Here is a 17,038-nt window from a genome sequence, read left to right on the forward strand (position 1 = left end):
ACATCGTGTGGAACAGGGGACAAAGAGAGAGCCAGCTTTCTTCTTAGTATGAGGTAACAAGAACTTGGGTGTTGAATGCGGGCCACTTGGATGTGCGGTCCCAGGAAAGTGATAAGAGACAGGAGAAGGGTCTCTGTAGAGAATAGAGGCCTTGCACTTTGGAAGAAGTTAGAGCTCAGGGAGACAAATGGCTTATGAGAAACTTCAGATTGTGGTGGCTGTGGAATATTAGGACCATGATGTCAAAAATTTAAAGTTTCCTACCTTTCCCCTCCCTACTACTCCTCCCTTGGTAAAAGGTGACTATGTACAGTAGGCTTGTGTAGAGGTTCTTTAGGAAAGGTCAACAGAAGGACAGGGGAAACAGAGTGAAACAAGGACAGCAGTTGGGGGAGATGAGTCAGGAGGGGAAATTTGGAACAAGTGGTAATCAGAACACAAGTTCCTCAGAAATCCTTAAACAATGTAGAGGCCCTGATCTTCCCACAGCATGTGGGATAAGGGCTTGAATCATTTTCTTTGGGGGCATTAAAGGAAATTTAACCCCAGGAGGCTGGAAGTCTTAGAAAAACAAGTTGCACTTATAAATTTTATTTTCATATACTGAGTTTTCAGCATTAAAATGTTACATTTTGATTATCAACCCTACATTTCTCCATTCACTTATTTCAGCACCTCTTCTCTAGAAGACATGTACTCTCTGGCTTCCAAAATCCAGGCTGAATGGATTATTTCCCTGCAGTCAGCATGGAGACCTGCTTGCCATTTGTGCTCTGCCCCCTCCACCCCAATACGGTGAAGCCCTGTATGTCTGTGTACTGAATTCTATATCCAGTACTTTATTCTGTGCAGGTACAGTGTGCTGAGAGCCAGCCCAGGCTAGTGGCAAACAGCACAGTCTCTGGAACCAGACAACCTGAGTCCCTTTCACCTCTCCACTTATAAACTGACAAATGATTAATCTCCAAAATTTACAAGCAGCTCATGCAGCTCAATATCAAAAAAACCAAACAACCCAATCAAAAAATGGGCGGAAGACCTAAATAGACATTTCTCCAAAGAAGATATACAGATTGCCAACAAACACATGAAAGGATGCTCAACATCACTAATCATTAGAGAAATGCAAATCAAAACTACAATGAGGTATCACCTCACACCGGTCAGAATGGCCATCATCAAAAAGTCTACAAACACTAAACGCTGGAGAGGGTGTGGAGAAAAGGGAACCCTCTTGAACTGTTGGTGGGAATGTAAATTGATACAGCTACTATGGAGAACAGTATGGACATTCCTTAAAAAACTAAAAATAGAACTACCATACGACCCATCAATCCCACTCCTGGACATATACCCTGAGAAAACCATAATTCAAAAAGAGTCACGTACCACAATGTTCATTGCAGCACTATTTACAATAGCCAGGACATGGAGCCAACCTAAGTGTCCATCGACAGATGAATGGATAAAGAAGATGTGGCACATATATACAATGGAATATTACTCAGCCATAAAAAGAAACGAAATTGAGTTATTTGTAGTGAGGTGGATGGACCTAGAGTCTGTCATACAGAGTGAAGTAAGTCAGAAAGAGAAAAACAAATACCGTATGCTAACACATATATATGGAATCTAAAAAAAAAAAAAAAAAGGTTCTGAAGAACCTAGGGGCAGGACAGGAATAAAGATGCAGATGTAGAGAATGGACTTGAGGACACATGGAGGGGGAAGGATAAGCTGGGATGAAGTGAGAGAGTGGCATGGACATATATACACTACCAAATGTAAAATAGATAGCTAGTGGGAAGCAGCCTCATAGCACAGGGAGATCAGCTCGGTGCTTTGTGACCACCTAGAGGGGTGGGATAGGGAAGGAGGGAGGGAGGGAGATGCAAGAGGGAGGAGACATGGGGATATATGTATATGTATAGCTGATTCACTTTGTTATAAAGCAGAAGCTAACACACCATTGTAAAGTAATTATACTCTAATAAAGATGTTTAAAAAAATAGAACAATAAAAACAAACAAAACAACAACAAATAAACTGTACAGTTTTGAGCAAGTTACTTAACCTTTCCAAATGTCCCCATTTAAAAGAAGATCATAATAGCACCTACAGTATAGAGTCATTGTGAGGATTCAGTGAGTAACAAACATAAAGCTCAGAAGAATGTCTGACATACGGTAAATATTAACTTACTGTCATCACAAAATAAAAGTTTTGTGGAAATATTTTTTGAGTGGATAAGAACAGGAGCAGTTGCTGAATTCCAAGAGTTGTTTTCTGTCTCTGAAATCTAAGGCCATGCATATAGGTAGATCCACAAATGTGTTAATTGGATTGAGAGATCCCTGAAGTTGGGAACCGTTTCTTCCCACGGATGTTATTATAGGACTCAGCACTGCTGTGCACAGAAAGGACAGTGCCTGCTGCTGCATGGTGATGAAAGTAGCTAGCTTCAGCCAGTGTGGTTTTGATCTTGTGGAGTGTACAGCGAAATTACATTATTTATCACGATCCAGAACTCCAGAGAAGTATGGAAGAGAATAATACACTGTCCTTAGATAGTAAGACAGCCCATTTTCAAATACTGTTTTCTGTATTTGTAGGTAATATGTACTAATAGGCCAAATTCAAGACAATCAGAACTTGAGGAATACAGAGCCTAAAGGTATAGACATTGCAAAAAGATAGACCTGGATTCAAGATAGACCTGTTCTGCTGTTTACTAATTCTGAATCCTTGTGTATTTCCACTCATCTATCACCTGATTCAGAAATGATTTAGAAGCAGGTTACAAAATAGTATTTAAGAGAAGTCAAGGTCAAAGACAAAGGACAAACAGGGGAAAAAACATTTGTGACCTACATGACACACAAAAAGCTCATATCATTGACAATTAACACTCTGACAAAGCAATGAGAGAATGAACTACTCAAAGGGAATAGGCACAGGACATGAATAATCGGTAAAAGAAGAAATAGATAGAAATGATATCCAATCTCAATAATAACCAAAGAAATACAAGTTAAGGAAAAAATGAACTTTGAATTTTCTTTATTAAATTGGTACTGATTTTAAAAAATGAGGAAAACTAACTACATTCCTGGCTAACAAGAGGAAACAGAAAATAAGCACTCTTCTAAACTGCTGGTGGGAATAAAAATGATTGCAACTTTCCTGAAAGACAATTTGGCAACATTTATCAAAAGTCTTGAAAGTGTGCATACCATTTGACCCAAGAATTCCACTCCTAGGAATTTCTTTTAGAAAAATAACAGGACTAATATGCAAAGCAAATCACACCAGAATGTTCATTGCAGCATTGTTTAATTAAAAATTAGAAATAATAAATACATATCACTGGGAGATCGAATAAATTATGGTATGTTCATACAAATTTTGAAACCATTATATATATTTATTATATATTACATATAATTCAACATATTAATATTGGTAATGTGTAATCTTAATTATTAATAATATTAAGTTATTAATATGTAAATGATCAATTATGTTGGTATATTAATAATTATCTATATTATATGCTATACATATTATAGAAAGGCCATACTGTGTTACTAGGTTAATGAAAAATTATTGGATTACAAAGCCGTATGCACAGTCCTGTCCTATTTTTTTTTTCTAAATATGTGTGCCCATGCACACACACAAAAAAGAAATAGTGCTTCTGTTATTAATGTCTATTTTTTGGTATTGAGATTATAGGTAATTTTTTTATGTAATTTTTTCAGGAAGCACAGATTACTTTAATAATCAGAAAAATAAAACTTTTTATTTTGATAAATAAAGCCAAAAAAGGGAACTAACAACCCAACACTAGTTGATATAGCTTCACATTACTACCTTGCTTAAAATCCACAGCACCATCCACAATAGCCACCAGTTAAGTCTCTCTTTTGAATATCTCACCTTGGTCAGGATGCTCCAGTCTAGAAGGAAGCACCACCTTTCCTTTGAGGTCAACTCTGCACATCCCCTTGAAGAAACTGCTACTCAGTGAGGCAGAATTGAGCTCATTAACAGCATTATCATCCTTCTCTTTGGTTGTATTTTTTACTCTGCACTTCCTAATGTTGCGAACAATCCACCAAAATATAATTTCATGTCTGTGACGGGCTCCTGGGTAACTCAGTTCATTCCAATAAAACAGGGTAGGGGAGGGAAGATCTTTAAAACTAAAATGAATACAAACTTCTTCCTGTGGAATTTCAATGCTCTCTGAAGACCCATTAGTACAAACTTGCTAGAGTCTAGTGGCATTTGACCTAATTGGGCGAGAGTCCTAGCTCAGGGACCCTCAGTTATCCTGCACAGGTCTATGTGTCTTATTTATAGAATCTACAAATGGGCAAGCAGAATGCTCTATACATAGATTCAGAAACTGTGTAATGAAAAGTTTTAAATGCTTAGACAAGGTGATTATCATTTTATTTATTTGGAAAAGTAAGAAAGACTCAGCATTTTACAACTCAGAAGTCCTCAGTACACTAGATCTATAGCTGAATAGTTTGTGGAGAAGGAAAAGCTGACACTGAAGGAATAAATTCAGTAGTTTTCAGGTAACTTATTTAGTGCAGACAGTATTATTGATGATTTAATTTTTCAAGGTGATGCCTTAACTGTGCCATGAAAGAATTTAATAAAAAGAGGCCTTAAAATAACATGGCTTTAAAATATGTAGTTTCAGTTTTATTCATGTTTCTAGGATATTGATTATTAGCTATGCACAAAAAGGAATTTCCTCCTGCTTCATGAAAAAAATGAATTTTGTATGCAACTCATCTTTGCCAGCATTTATGTAACAACGTTCTGTAGCTTAGGGTCAATTCTTTATATTTATGAGAATTTGCATTAATTTTTAAGTACAAGTAGTTAAAGACTTAGCTTTATTCCAATTATTCTTAATCTAGCCAGGCTTTCCTAATGCACAAATTTCTGTAAAAAAAATCAAAGCCTTTTCATGAAATCCTCTAGGATAGAAAACATTTGCCAGTTTAAATGTGAATAACAACATCTGTAGTTATTTGGAATGTAAGGGAGATGCTGAACAGTGCTTCCAGGAAAACCCAGAGTAGAACTGCTACTCAGACACAAAACTATTTTTTAAGTAAACTCTATGCCAGTTGGTGCAGCAGATTTGGAATGCAAAGTATTTTTGCATTTAACTTAAAAATGTGTTTGAGCCAATATATATTATTCCCATCTTAAAATCAATATTTACTCTTAAGGTTTTTTTTTCCGCATATTTCTTGAATTGAAATGTCATTGGAAGAAAATTTCTTAATTCTGTAAGTTTTTTTAAACTTCACCTTTTGTTCTACATCATGGATTAACTGTAGTTACAAAGCTTTAATTTAAAACAAAAATGTAAAAATTTTACTAGTTCTGCGAAATGTAGAGGTTTAAAGGAACTTTCCTCCTGTGCTTAAAGTGAACAGTAACCTTGTGTAACTTTTCTGAATTCTGCACTGACCTCTAATCTTCTGGGATTTGTTTGTTTATTTGTTGCAAATGCAGCTTCCTTGTTTGGAAGACAAAAGTTCATAATGATTTATGAGAAACACATTTAGGTTTCTAGATCATGTCATGGGGCTATCTTAATGGATATAGATAAACAGAATTTTTCGTAAAGACCAATAGAAAGAGAAAAAGGAAGGAAAGAATAGCCAAGAGAGAATATTTTGAATTTTCCTGACACATATGATTCTTAACGAATGATTAATAGTGTCTGATAAGTTCCAGACATAGAGTGACTTGTTTATTCCTTGATTGTACATGTTTCCATTAGCTATGCAACCAACAGGATGTTTTTCTTTTGACTTTTCCTCGTTTGTGCATTACTGTCAGAATTTTTGTTAAAATAGCTTTAAGATGAGGTTAACAGTGGAGTGTCTTCTCTGAGTGAACTGGCTTGTCTCAACAGGACACCTGCATTTTAAAATTGTATACATCAGGGTTATGGTTTTGCAAACTAGGCAAATGTCTATCCTGTTCTTTGCACTAACTTTTAGAAACCTCATCTCTTAAAGTGAGATTACTCTGGGTGAATCCAATTGGTTGGACAAAGTGGGAAAAACTTGGAGTGAGCCCAGAGGGAGAGCAGGGCCATTTATTTTCAAAATGTATTAGCTCCCTGGAAGATGGGTGCACTTCCAAACCACCAGGCAGAAATTATTGGACAGGGATTTTTATGGGTTGGTGTCCCCCTGACTGGTAACTTCTTTTGTGGGGCCATCATGGGGTGAGGCAGAAGCTTAGTTTACTGCTGCTTTTTCTCTTCTACTCCTGGGAAAATGTACTCTGCATACACAGCCAAGGCAAAGTTTGTTGTTGTTCTTTTTTTGAATAATTACAAGGCAGTAATGATTTAATAGTTTCCTCTATGGTTCACAGCTTCTCTAGATTGAAGTTTTCTTTCTAACTAAGGGCCTGATAAAATTCTCTAGTTTGTATCTCTCTAGGTCCTTTATCTCAAACAATAAACATTTATTAGATATCTGCCATGTATAAGACACCATGGGCCAATTTAAGCTATGACAGTTAAGCTATGATCTCTGTCCTAGAAAGAATTCATAATCTAGACAGGGAGATAAGACAGACACTGTCTCAGGTTTTCCTAAATCTCTCCCAGGTTCGGTGATTTGCTAGAGAACTCACAGGACCAGTATACATACATATATATATATATATATATATATATATATATATATATATATATACACACACACACACACAGAGGAATGGATTATTATTACAGCAAAGAGAGATGGTAAAATTAGCAAAGGGAAAAGGCACATGGGGCAAAATGAAGAGGAAACCAGGCATAAGCCTCCAAGAGTCCTTTCCTGAGATGTAACTCAGGACATGCTTAATTCCTCCAGTAATGAATTGTGGCAGCATGTGTGCAGTGTCTACCAGGGAAATTCATTAGAGAGTGCCAAGATTTTCACTGGGGATTGGTCAGGTAGGCACTGACTACCTAGCACATACCAGAATTCCAGACTTCCAAAAGGAAATCGGGTGTTCAGCATAACTGTACTGTTTGTACATTTTAGGTGTAGTGAATCACTCTTATGAGTTAGGAATGGTGGGAACACTCCTGAAATCCAAGCTCTCAGATGCCACCCAAGAGCCAAGCTTGCAAGCAGGTTTTTCTAAGGAGGGCAGTGTCAGGCCTTCTATATTACCTCTTCTGCACAGAAATGTAATAAAAAGCAAAAAACAGAAAATAGTTCAAGTATTAAATAAAAGGTAAATATGAGAGGAAATAGTGGCATAAGGATAAAAATATAGATCAATGTAACAGAATAATTAATACAGAAGACATGTGTGGTCAACTGATTGGGGACAGAGGTTCCAGGGTAATTCAGCTGGGAAAAGAATAGTCTTTCTAATAAATGGTACTGGAATAGTAGCACATTCCTATGCAAAATAATAAATCCCTCTTATCTAGTACCATACATGAAAATAAACTCAAAAGGTATCATTGACCTCAATATAAGAACTAAAATTATAAAGCTTTCTGAAGAAAACACAGGAGAAAATCATTGTGACCTCGGGTTAGGCAAACGTTTCTTAGGATCAAAAGCATGAACTGCAAAGATAAAAGATAAGTTGGACTTTGTCAAAATTAAAATTCTGCTCTTTGAAAGTCATTGTAAGGGAAGCTGAGAATGCAAGTCACTAGACTGGCATAAAATATTTGCAGATACATATTCAATAATATGTGCATGTTGTACAGGGAAAATTTTTTAAATTCAGAACTCAATAATAAGAAGCTGATGCAATTAAAAATGTGGAAAAGATTTAGCTTCACAGAAGAATATCAGTTGCCACATGAAAAGTTCTTAATGTTATTAACTATTAAGGATATACAAGTTAAAACTAAATCGAGTTACTACTTCACATTAATTCACTAGATTGGCTAAATTTAGCAGATTGACATTGCCAAGTGCTGACAGGATGTAGAATAACTGGAACTTTCATACATTGCTGGTGAGATTATAAAATGGTACAACCACTTGGAAAACAGTTGGGCAATTTCTAATAAAGTTAAATATGTGCTTACCATACAGTCCAGGAATCCCAATCCTAGGTATTTATCCAAAAGAAATGAAAACATATGTCCACACACAAAGATTGTATGCAAATTTTCGAGGCAGGGAAGAACCCAGATGTCCATCAATTGGACAGAGAGGCAAAGCAGGAGGGAGAAGTTCAATCTGCCCCATCTCTCTCCAAATGTTCTCCACATTTCTAGAGAACTCTTTCTCCCTCTGAGAGTCAGACCTATCACTTTCCTGCTGACAGATCTTCAGCTGTTTCCTATCACCCGGAAGATCTGATCCAGGCTTCTCAGTATGACGTGCACAATGCTGATGACCTGGCTCCTGTCCATCTTGATTCCCATTTCCTTCAGTGCTTCCTTTGCTTTCTGAATTATCAGTAAGTGAATGTTCCCAGCCAACAGCTCTTCCTGGGCCCTGGTCAGAGCAGCAGTGCACCAGCCTTCAGGCTGAGGATGTTGGGAAGGCAGACAGAAAAAGAAACAAAAAAAAAAAAGCCAAGTCAGACTTCTTGCTGGGAAGTGAGACAGACTTGCTAGGAAAGAATTCAGAAGGGCAATCAAAAGAGGCAATGGGGGCTTCAAAAAAGAGATAATGAATCCTACTTCTTGAACCTCTAGAGAAGATTCTAGCTCAGAAGCTTGTTGGCAGGAATCTCTTTAATAAAACAAGGATACTGGAGGAGGGTGGAGCTGTGAACTCAGAGGTGAGTGCTGAAGCTTCTAGTCCAGGTCAGCATAGCAGAAGGAGGCAGCATAGCACAGTAGCTAAGAGCATAATCTCCAAGTCTCTGAACTCTGCTCTTCCACCTTAATAGCTATGCTACTTTGGGCACGTAACCAACCCTCAATGCCTCAGTTTTCCTATCTGTATGGAGATTAAGTGTGGTAATGCATATAAAAGTATTAACACAATGACTGGCACGTAGCAAGCCCTGACTAAATAGAATCCGTTAAGTGTTAAGAAGAGGAGTGAAGCAACTCAAGTCCTTCTTTACTTCAGCAGGAACATTGGGAAGGTGAGGAGCCCTAAATCTACCTATGAAGAGTAGCAGAATGTAGGCTTCAGATGAATTAAAGGTTACATCTAGGCCTTGTAAAACTAAAAGCAATGGATAAGGAACAATGGCTACAAAAACTTGAATGAATCACTTTACCTCCTTGGACCTCAGTTTCCTTACCTGTAAATCTGGATTTGATGATATATTGTAAACCTTCCAGCTCTAGCATGTTATGACTCTGTAAAATGGGATGGATTGTTGAATTATGACAAAAGTACTCTTTCATTTTATATGACCTTAGAAAAGAACAATGCCCTCAGATGATGTGACATTTTCCAGCTCTAACTTGCCTCATTAATTCAGGATTGAAGCAATAACAGATGGGATTGACAGTGAAATTGAAATTGAAATTAGCACATAAATTACATAGAAAACTATTAATTTGGTACAGCAAACCCATGGTTGTTCACAAAGTTTGGGGTAATAGTTTTGTTGGGGAAAGTTTCTTCATTGGTTAAAGTACATGAATCCGTTTGGCTTAAACTAGTTCCTCTTAATGAAATTCAAACTAATCGAGAAGTTTTCTATAATTATTAAAGACTTCAAGTCTAACACAGAGAGTAGGAACTCAGTAAATGTGAGTCCCTGTGCTTCCCTTTTTGTTTCTTGTCCCATCGTAGCTCCCAGCGTAATGGCGCTGAAGTCTACAGAACACATTTGGTTTACATGACCTGCTGCTTTGCTGAGCTTTTCTGTAAAAAAAAAAAAAGTCTCAGGAATGAGCGGAAGTGACCAAAAGCCCCTTCCCAGGAATCATCTGGGATCTGCAACCCAACAGAACTCCCCAGAGTGGGGACTGTGAACTAAAGCGTGGTCAATTCCAGTTTCTCTAACTTTGTGAAGGATAGTCTGCCGAGACCTCAGATTCAGAGTTATACTTTTACTGCTTAGGGAATCAGTCAGCTGCCTTTATGTGCTTTTCATAAATAATACATTCCAGTGTAGTTCTCTAATAGCCAATGGAATTTATGAAAGTTTGGAACATAGAATTCTTAATATGAAGAATTTTCCAAATCCATGATTTCTCTGTTTCAGGAATATCTGTTACAATTACAGACTCAAAATCTGAAAAAAAAAAAAAAAAAAAGTCATGACCTTCCTTTCAGCTGAAGTTTTTTTGTCATTGTGTTCACAGAAAGTTGGCTAAGGGAAAACCTTTTATAGGTATGTGGTTATGTGTAGCAAAACAATATTGGATATAATTACATAGTAGCATGAGTGTGCTATTAATTAGCTAGTAGGGTATAATGATGCTTCTTAATGATACATAGTGGCACAGAACAAGCTTGACCTCAAGAAAGAAGAGAAAGGGTTTCCAAATACCTCTTCCATCAGCTGCGCAGAGGATAGAGAATGCAGCTGGTAGAGAGAAGGGAAATTTAAGGAAGATAAATGTCTGCTGGACCAAGTAAAATGGCCAAAACTTTCCCAAAGATCAACCAAAAAATCCAGGAAGTCCATGTTTTGTAAAAGCACGATGGAAAGAAATGAAGCCTTCCAAAAGACAGTACTTACAGTGAGTTTTGAGCACTTGCAGATGCAGAGATTGAGGATTATGTAAATATTATCTACAGGGACCTGAAATGTGAAAACAACAACCCATCACAAAATGAAAAACTGCAGACCTATAGGTCTCACAGAAGAGAATCAGCAACAAAGGAAACAAGGTAACATGGGGTGTGGATATTGTCACACAGTCTAGTCCCCTCACCCACTGAGGAGTGACTGGAGTTCAGCACCAATGCATTGAATGGTATTTTCAGTCATAGTGATTGTGATTAAGTTATTGCATGATAAGATGGAATGCTGGTCAGAGATCTCACAAGGAAAGGAGATCAGGTACTTGTATGTGAGCAAGATTTCTAGAAATGTCACTCAACTCTAGAGAAACTTCTGTAATTAGTAACAGGAATTTTTGAATAAGCCCCTTGGAGCTTTTGTGTGTAGGTGAGACACCCCAGTGAACATACCCCAGTAATAATAAACACTCTAAAAATGTTCTTTGCTAGTTTTGAGGAATGAGATATGTAAATTTAGAGCCAAAGATCAATTGCCGGGATAGCAGAGAAGTTGCCACCAGTGGTTTTCCTTCTTTGCTCTTCCCTCATGCTTTGACTCTGAATAAAATATTGAACGAACACTTTAAAAATATCTGCTTGAAGTTGAAGCAAAGTGTTAGTCTGTCTGAGGTGCCCATGTGTTCCTGTCTAGCCAGTTAAAATGCAAACAGCTCTTAGTTCAAAGCTTGGCAGGAGTCACAGTCAGCAAACACGTGACCATTTTCCTGAAGATCCCGATATTAAGGATTCCCTAGAGGTGCTGTTGTAGAGCCCTTCCAGTTTGGCCAGTGTGCAATCTCCCTGATCAGTGGAGACAAGATTCTAGCACCCCCAAAAACCCAACTCAGATTAAAAACAGTTTTACAGCCTATTTCCTTCTGGATAAACTACAGTTTCCATTTGTGTTTCATTAACTCTTTTCTGCTTATCTTACTCTCAAAACATCAAACATGCTACAACTGGTCTTATCTACCAGAGTCCCTTTAAAAAAGTGGTTTATAAATATCTCGATAATATCTCACCTAGAAGAGGCAAATGGTGGCCAATGAATCCCATCTGTTTACAACATCTAGTTGAAAAAGGAAGTCAGTAATAAATTATTTGTTCCTACAAACACAGAGGTTTTAGTAAATTTATTTCTATGGACCTAAATGGTATGCGTATGTGTGCATATGTGTAGCACTACACATTATCAGAGAACATGAGCTTGTATACAGGATTATATGTTATAGAACAATGTCCTGAACAATGAAAAACACAGTGATTTTATTACATGTAACTTGATAGTGTATTTCAAATTACTTAAATCTTCCTAGGCCATCCTTTTGTATAAGACCAACAATGCACCCACTTACTCTCAGGTATGCTTAGCACCCCACCTTGACAGGGTTCCTGCTCTCTCGGAGCCAGGCATCCAAGACGACCAGTATGTGGCCACCTGTATGATCAAGCTGTTCAGATCAGTAGAGGTTCCTGCTAGGCATATGCATGAGACTGTCCTGAAAGCTCCCAGAGAAGAGGAAGGGTAAATCCGGTGTTCACGCTGAAATGTGACCGGTGTGAACACTGAGCTGCTCCAAGGAGTCAAGGCCAAGGAAAATAGAACTGCGAGCCTCCTTCTCCACAAGTGATCAGTGGGAGACTTACTTCTTTCCCTAGTCTCGTGCTTATGATCAACAAATGCAATTTTAGAAAGACACTAGCTTTCCCCACCTCTAGCTCACATCGCCTGTGTGTCAAATTGTCTCTAAGTTACTCTCCTCGGTGGGAGACACGTAGTTCAATGTCACTCAATTGATGGGTTTCTGAAAATGAGAAAAATAATTCTAGTCTCTTTATATAATTTAAAAATCAACTTGGAAACCCCCCACAAAAGAAAAAACAGTCCACACCCATGTGATGAGGAGAAGCAGGAAAGTAGCTAAGTTCTGTTCTTTTTTGCTTTGCTCAGCTCTGCTGCACTAGGCCTCAGATGAGTATTTCTGTTAAGGGAGTTTCAAGTCTTAGGTTTGACTAGGAAATGTATAATCCTGTGAGAGGAAGCAAACGGGAGTGGTGTAAGAGAACGCTCTGAAACTAGACTGATCAGATTCAAATCCAAGTCCTACCACTTCCTAGTCATGTGACCTTGAACATTCACTTAACCTCATTTTCCTCACCTCTAAAGTATGGATACTGTTAGCGTCTGCCTCTTGGAGTTAGTATGAGGATTAAATAAAGTAGTCCATATAAGATGTTTAACATAGTACTGGGCATGTAGGAAAAATCAATATGTATTAGCTGCTGTTATTATTTTCAACTTGGCAATAGGTGTTTTGTTTTATGCTCAGGTTCCATCTGGTGATTAAAATATCTCACCTCCTCTCTCTCCAAGTCACTCTCCTTAATTTTGAACGTGGAAAGTCAGAGTCATGGAATGGTATCACAGAGAATAGTGCTATGGGGACTTGGAGTTTGAGCTCCAATAAGGTGCAGAAGAAAAGGAAGCCAAGGAATAGAAATAGGAGCATCTCTCCACTGGTCAGAAGAAGGCCACAGGACCTGTTAGTCCTGTTAGTCTGTGAAGCCCTTTGTTCCTTTCATTCTTCTTTCTTGTCTAATCTCAAGTTAAAGGTGCTTCCCTCTTCTTCAAGAATGAAGGACAAGTGTCATAATGTCTGTGAATGTTCAGACTCTGAGGGACTGGTTTTGAGGAAAGTAATGGCAAGAAGCACACAGTCTCTTTGGAGAGTGATATTTTGTTATAATTAAGGGAAATGATCAGCTTTGCTTCTCTTGTAGAAAAAGACATTGCCAATGAAGTGATAATGTACATAGCAATAAGGCAATACAGCAGATTCTTATTTGTGTTGGTTATGTTCTGTAAAGTCACTGCAAACATTGAATCGGCGAATACTGAGCCATTGCTCCTAGGGGAAATACAGGGTTAGGTTCCTGTGAGCCTCTGGTCACATTTTCATCAGCCAATCAAGACATAACCCTAATTTATGTGTTTCTATTTAAAGACACCTTATTTAATATATAATGTTGGTTCATTAATAGTTAACTCATGGCCAACAGCAAGCTTGTCTAACACACACATTTTCTCCATAAGACCTATCACAGCCTATTAATACTTAGGAACAGTAGACAGCACCTCAGCATTATCTTTAAGGGCCATGTTAAACAACAAAATCACCAAAAAGAGGCACAAAAATGTGAAAAACATGGCATTAAATAGACTGCAAAAGGCCACTTGTTTACAGTGAGTGGAGCTGAAACAAGAAGACAGAGTGTCATCTTGTTTGACGTCAGCTGGGAACGTGTGCACTGGACAACTCACAGTTTTCACTGTTCTGTGCATGCCCACACATGACTGCAAAAGCACCATGAGTATTGACTTGGGGGCTACAAATAAATTTTAGTGGATAGGCAAATTCACAGAGTCTGTGAATAAGGAGGATGGACTGCTCTACACTTATTGCCAGTGTACATCTCTTCTAGCAGTATATGTAAATTCCTTTATTCCACATTCTCACAGCACATGGTGTTTTCGGACTTCCATTTTTACCATTTGGTGAATGCATTTACCTCATTATAGCCCTGAATGCCTTGAACATATGTGGCACAAAGTAGGCACCTGATATGTGTTCAATGAATTAATACATGGCTGGTCCCAGAATCAAATTAACTCATGAATTAAGATAGGTTCTATAAAAGTTCATTTTTTTTCAGGCTCTATCAGAACACCGTGATACCTTTTTTAAATGTCATAGGTGAATAGGTGTAAAAGATGTTTTCACAGATGTTTAAGAATTCAGAAAAATGTGGGGTTTCCTGCCTTACGAAAGCAGGTTAGTCACGTCTGTCAAATTCACAAAGGATAAAAAGCACTATAAATATGTTTACATTATTGTTTTGTAAATTTTTTTCTCTTTACTCATTTAGAAACAAAGTGATTTCTACTTATTGCACTCAAAAAGGAAAATGCCATGGTACAGAAATTTTATTGCCTCTATTTCCTCCGTCCAGTACCTTTTGAGGATTGAAAACAAAGCCCCTAAATTTTATTTTAATTTTTTTTCTGGCTGCACTGTGCAGCTTGTGGGAGCTTAGTTCCTCAACCAGGGATTGAACCTGGGTCCTGGCAGTGAAAGTGCTGAGTCCTAACCATTGGACCACCAGGGAATTCCCAACTCCTTAATTTTAAATCAAGTTTGAGACTGCACCAGTCTTTGCTAGGAGGAATGAAGTCCAATACATAGCACATGCTTGTTTTATACCCTCTCGTTTAATGTAGATCTTTGACCTTTTTCAGGACAAGAAATGATTAATTAGTTTTTATTCATGAATGTTTACTTTCTTTCTAAATGTACTTTCGATCTTTATGTCCTCAGTGTAGTTTGGATGTTTCTTCCAAGAACATAGTATTCACTTTCCAAGTCTCATGTGAGACACCAGTCTTATTTGTTTTTAATTGCTTGGAATATTTTATCAGCATATAGTATTTAACTTGACAATTCCATATGTGAGCATAGAAAGGAAAGTGCTTTAAGTTTCACTATAATGTGCAAAGGCAGTCATGGCATCTCCAACTTTTCATAGCCATCTCTAAAATGGCTTGTTTACATTACTCTCTTCTATGAGACAAAGCAGGAAGTTATCCAGACTTTTTTTAAAAAGTTACTTTTGTTTCTAAGAAAGTGAATTAATTAACTAGTTGTGATATTAACTAATTAACCTAATTTGAATACACTTTTGACAAAGAAAAAACAGTAATGTTGCAAAAGGCAGGATTTAAGAAGTGTCAAGGCTCAAGGGCACTTTCCTCTAGGACCCCTCTCTCAGTGAGAGGGTCCTACACTGCTGCGCATAGAAGATGCTGGAGAAGTGATTATCGTTATTCTTATGTATTGGCTAACCTAGTGTCTTAGTCTTTTCGGGCTGCTATAACAAATTATCATAGACTGGGTGGCTTTAAGGAAAAATATTTATTTCTCACAGTTCCGGAAGGTGGAAGTCCAAGATCAAGGTGCTGGCAGATTCAGGGTCTGGTGAGGCCCTGCTTCCTGTTCTCCTGTATTTGGAGTAGGAGCTCTTCACCATCTTAGACCGAATCCACCTCATTCACTTCTGATCTTGAGTTGGTTGCCCAAGTCCCTTTGTCTCTGTCATTCAGTTTATTCTGCATGCTCTTCTTCTTACACCCATTGTTTTAAACATTCCACAAAGTTTGTATTCAAGATCCTTAAGAGGTACTCCTCTGTTCCCCCCAACTCCCATCACACACACATTCCTTCATACCTTTTCTGTTTGTTTGTTTACAATTCTGGCACCTATTCCCACTAACTTAATTCCATGACTTGGAATATGAACTCTCTCTATAAAGGAATATTGCCCCATCCCATTCCCACCACTGAAATGTAATTTATGTCTCCTAGACTTTTAAACATTACTAGGTTCAAATAGGCTGACAACCTCTAACTCCACCTAAAACTTTTTAAAATGTTGGAGGTAAGAAAGTTTGTTTTCATCACAAAATATGATTAATGATTATCTTCCCTATATGAACTTCTAAAAGTTGCTGAATGTTTTCTATAGTACTATAACCTCCATTAACAACTTATTATAATTATGAATATATGTTACCCTCATTTGAGCAAAATTTCATGCTGACTGTATATATATATATATATATATATATATATATATATATATATATATATATATATATCATGTATATGATGTGCTGTATTCCCTGTTGTAGAGCAGTGCGTAGGAATATAGTAGGCATTCAGTACATATGTCTTCAATAAATGAAAGAACATTTACAAGATTTTCCAACTCAGAGTATCCTGGACAATGCAAATCAAAGTAACATGAACTATGCTTTGCATCTATTAGACTGGTAATAATTTTTAAAAGAGTTAAGATGCCTATTGTTATGGAGAATGTTAAGAGAAGGTATTTTCATGCCTTGCTTATGACAGTGTGGATTGTTAAAGCCAATTTGGAAGGAATCTGGCCCCATCTATTAAAATATAATACACATACCCTTTAATTCAGCAACCCAGTTCTGAGACTGCATCTCCCAGGAAGAGAGAAACCATCTATAAGAGCAAATATTCTTATAGGTAGATATATATGAATATATGTTATATATATGTACATGCAATAAATATATTTGTATGTTCACTTGAGGGGAGGAAAAAATAAAACAACTGAGTAATTTTTCAACAATGGAAAGGTTAGATAAATTATTATATATCCACATTTTGGAATATTGTATAGCCATTAGAAAAATATAGTAGAGCTGTATCAGTTGACTTGGAATGAAATATTAC

The sequence above is a fragment of the Phocoena phocoena genome, chromosome 7, assembly GCF_963924675.1.
Source record: "Phocoena phocoena chromosome 7, mPhoPho1.1, whole genome shotgun sequence".
NCBI classification, from domain to species: Eukaryota; Metazoa; Chordata; class Mammalia; order Artiodactyla; family Phocoenidae; genus Phocoena; species Phocoena phocoena.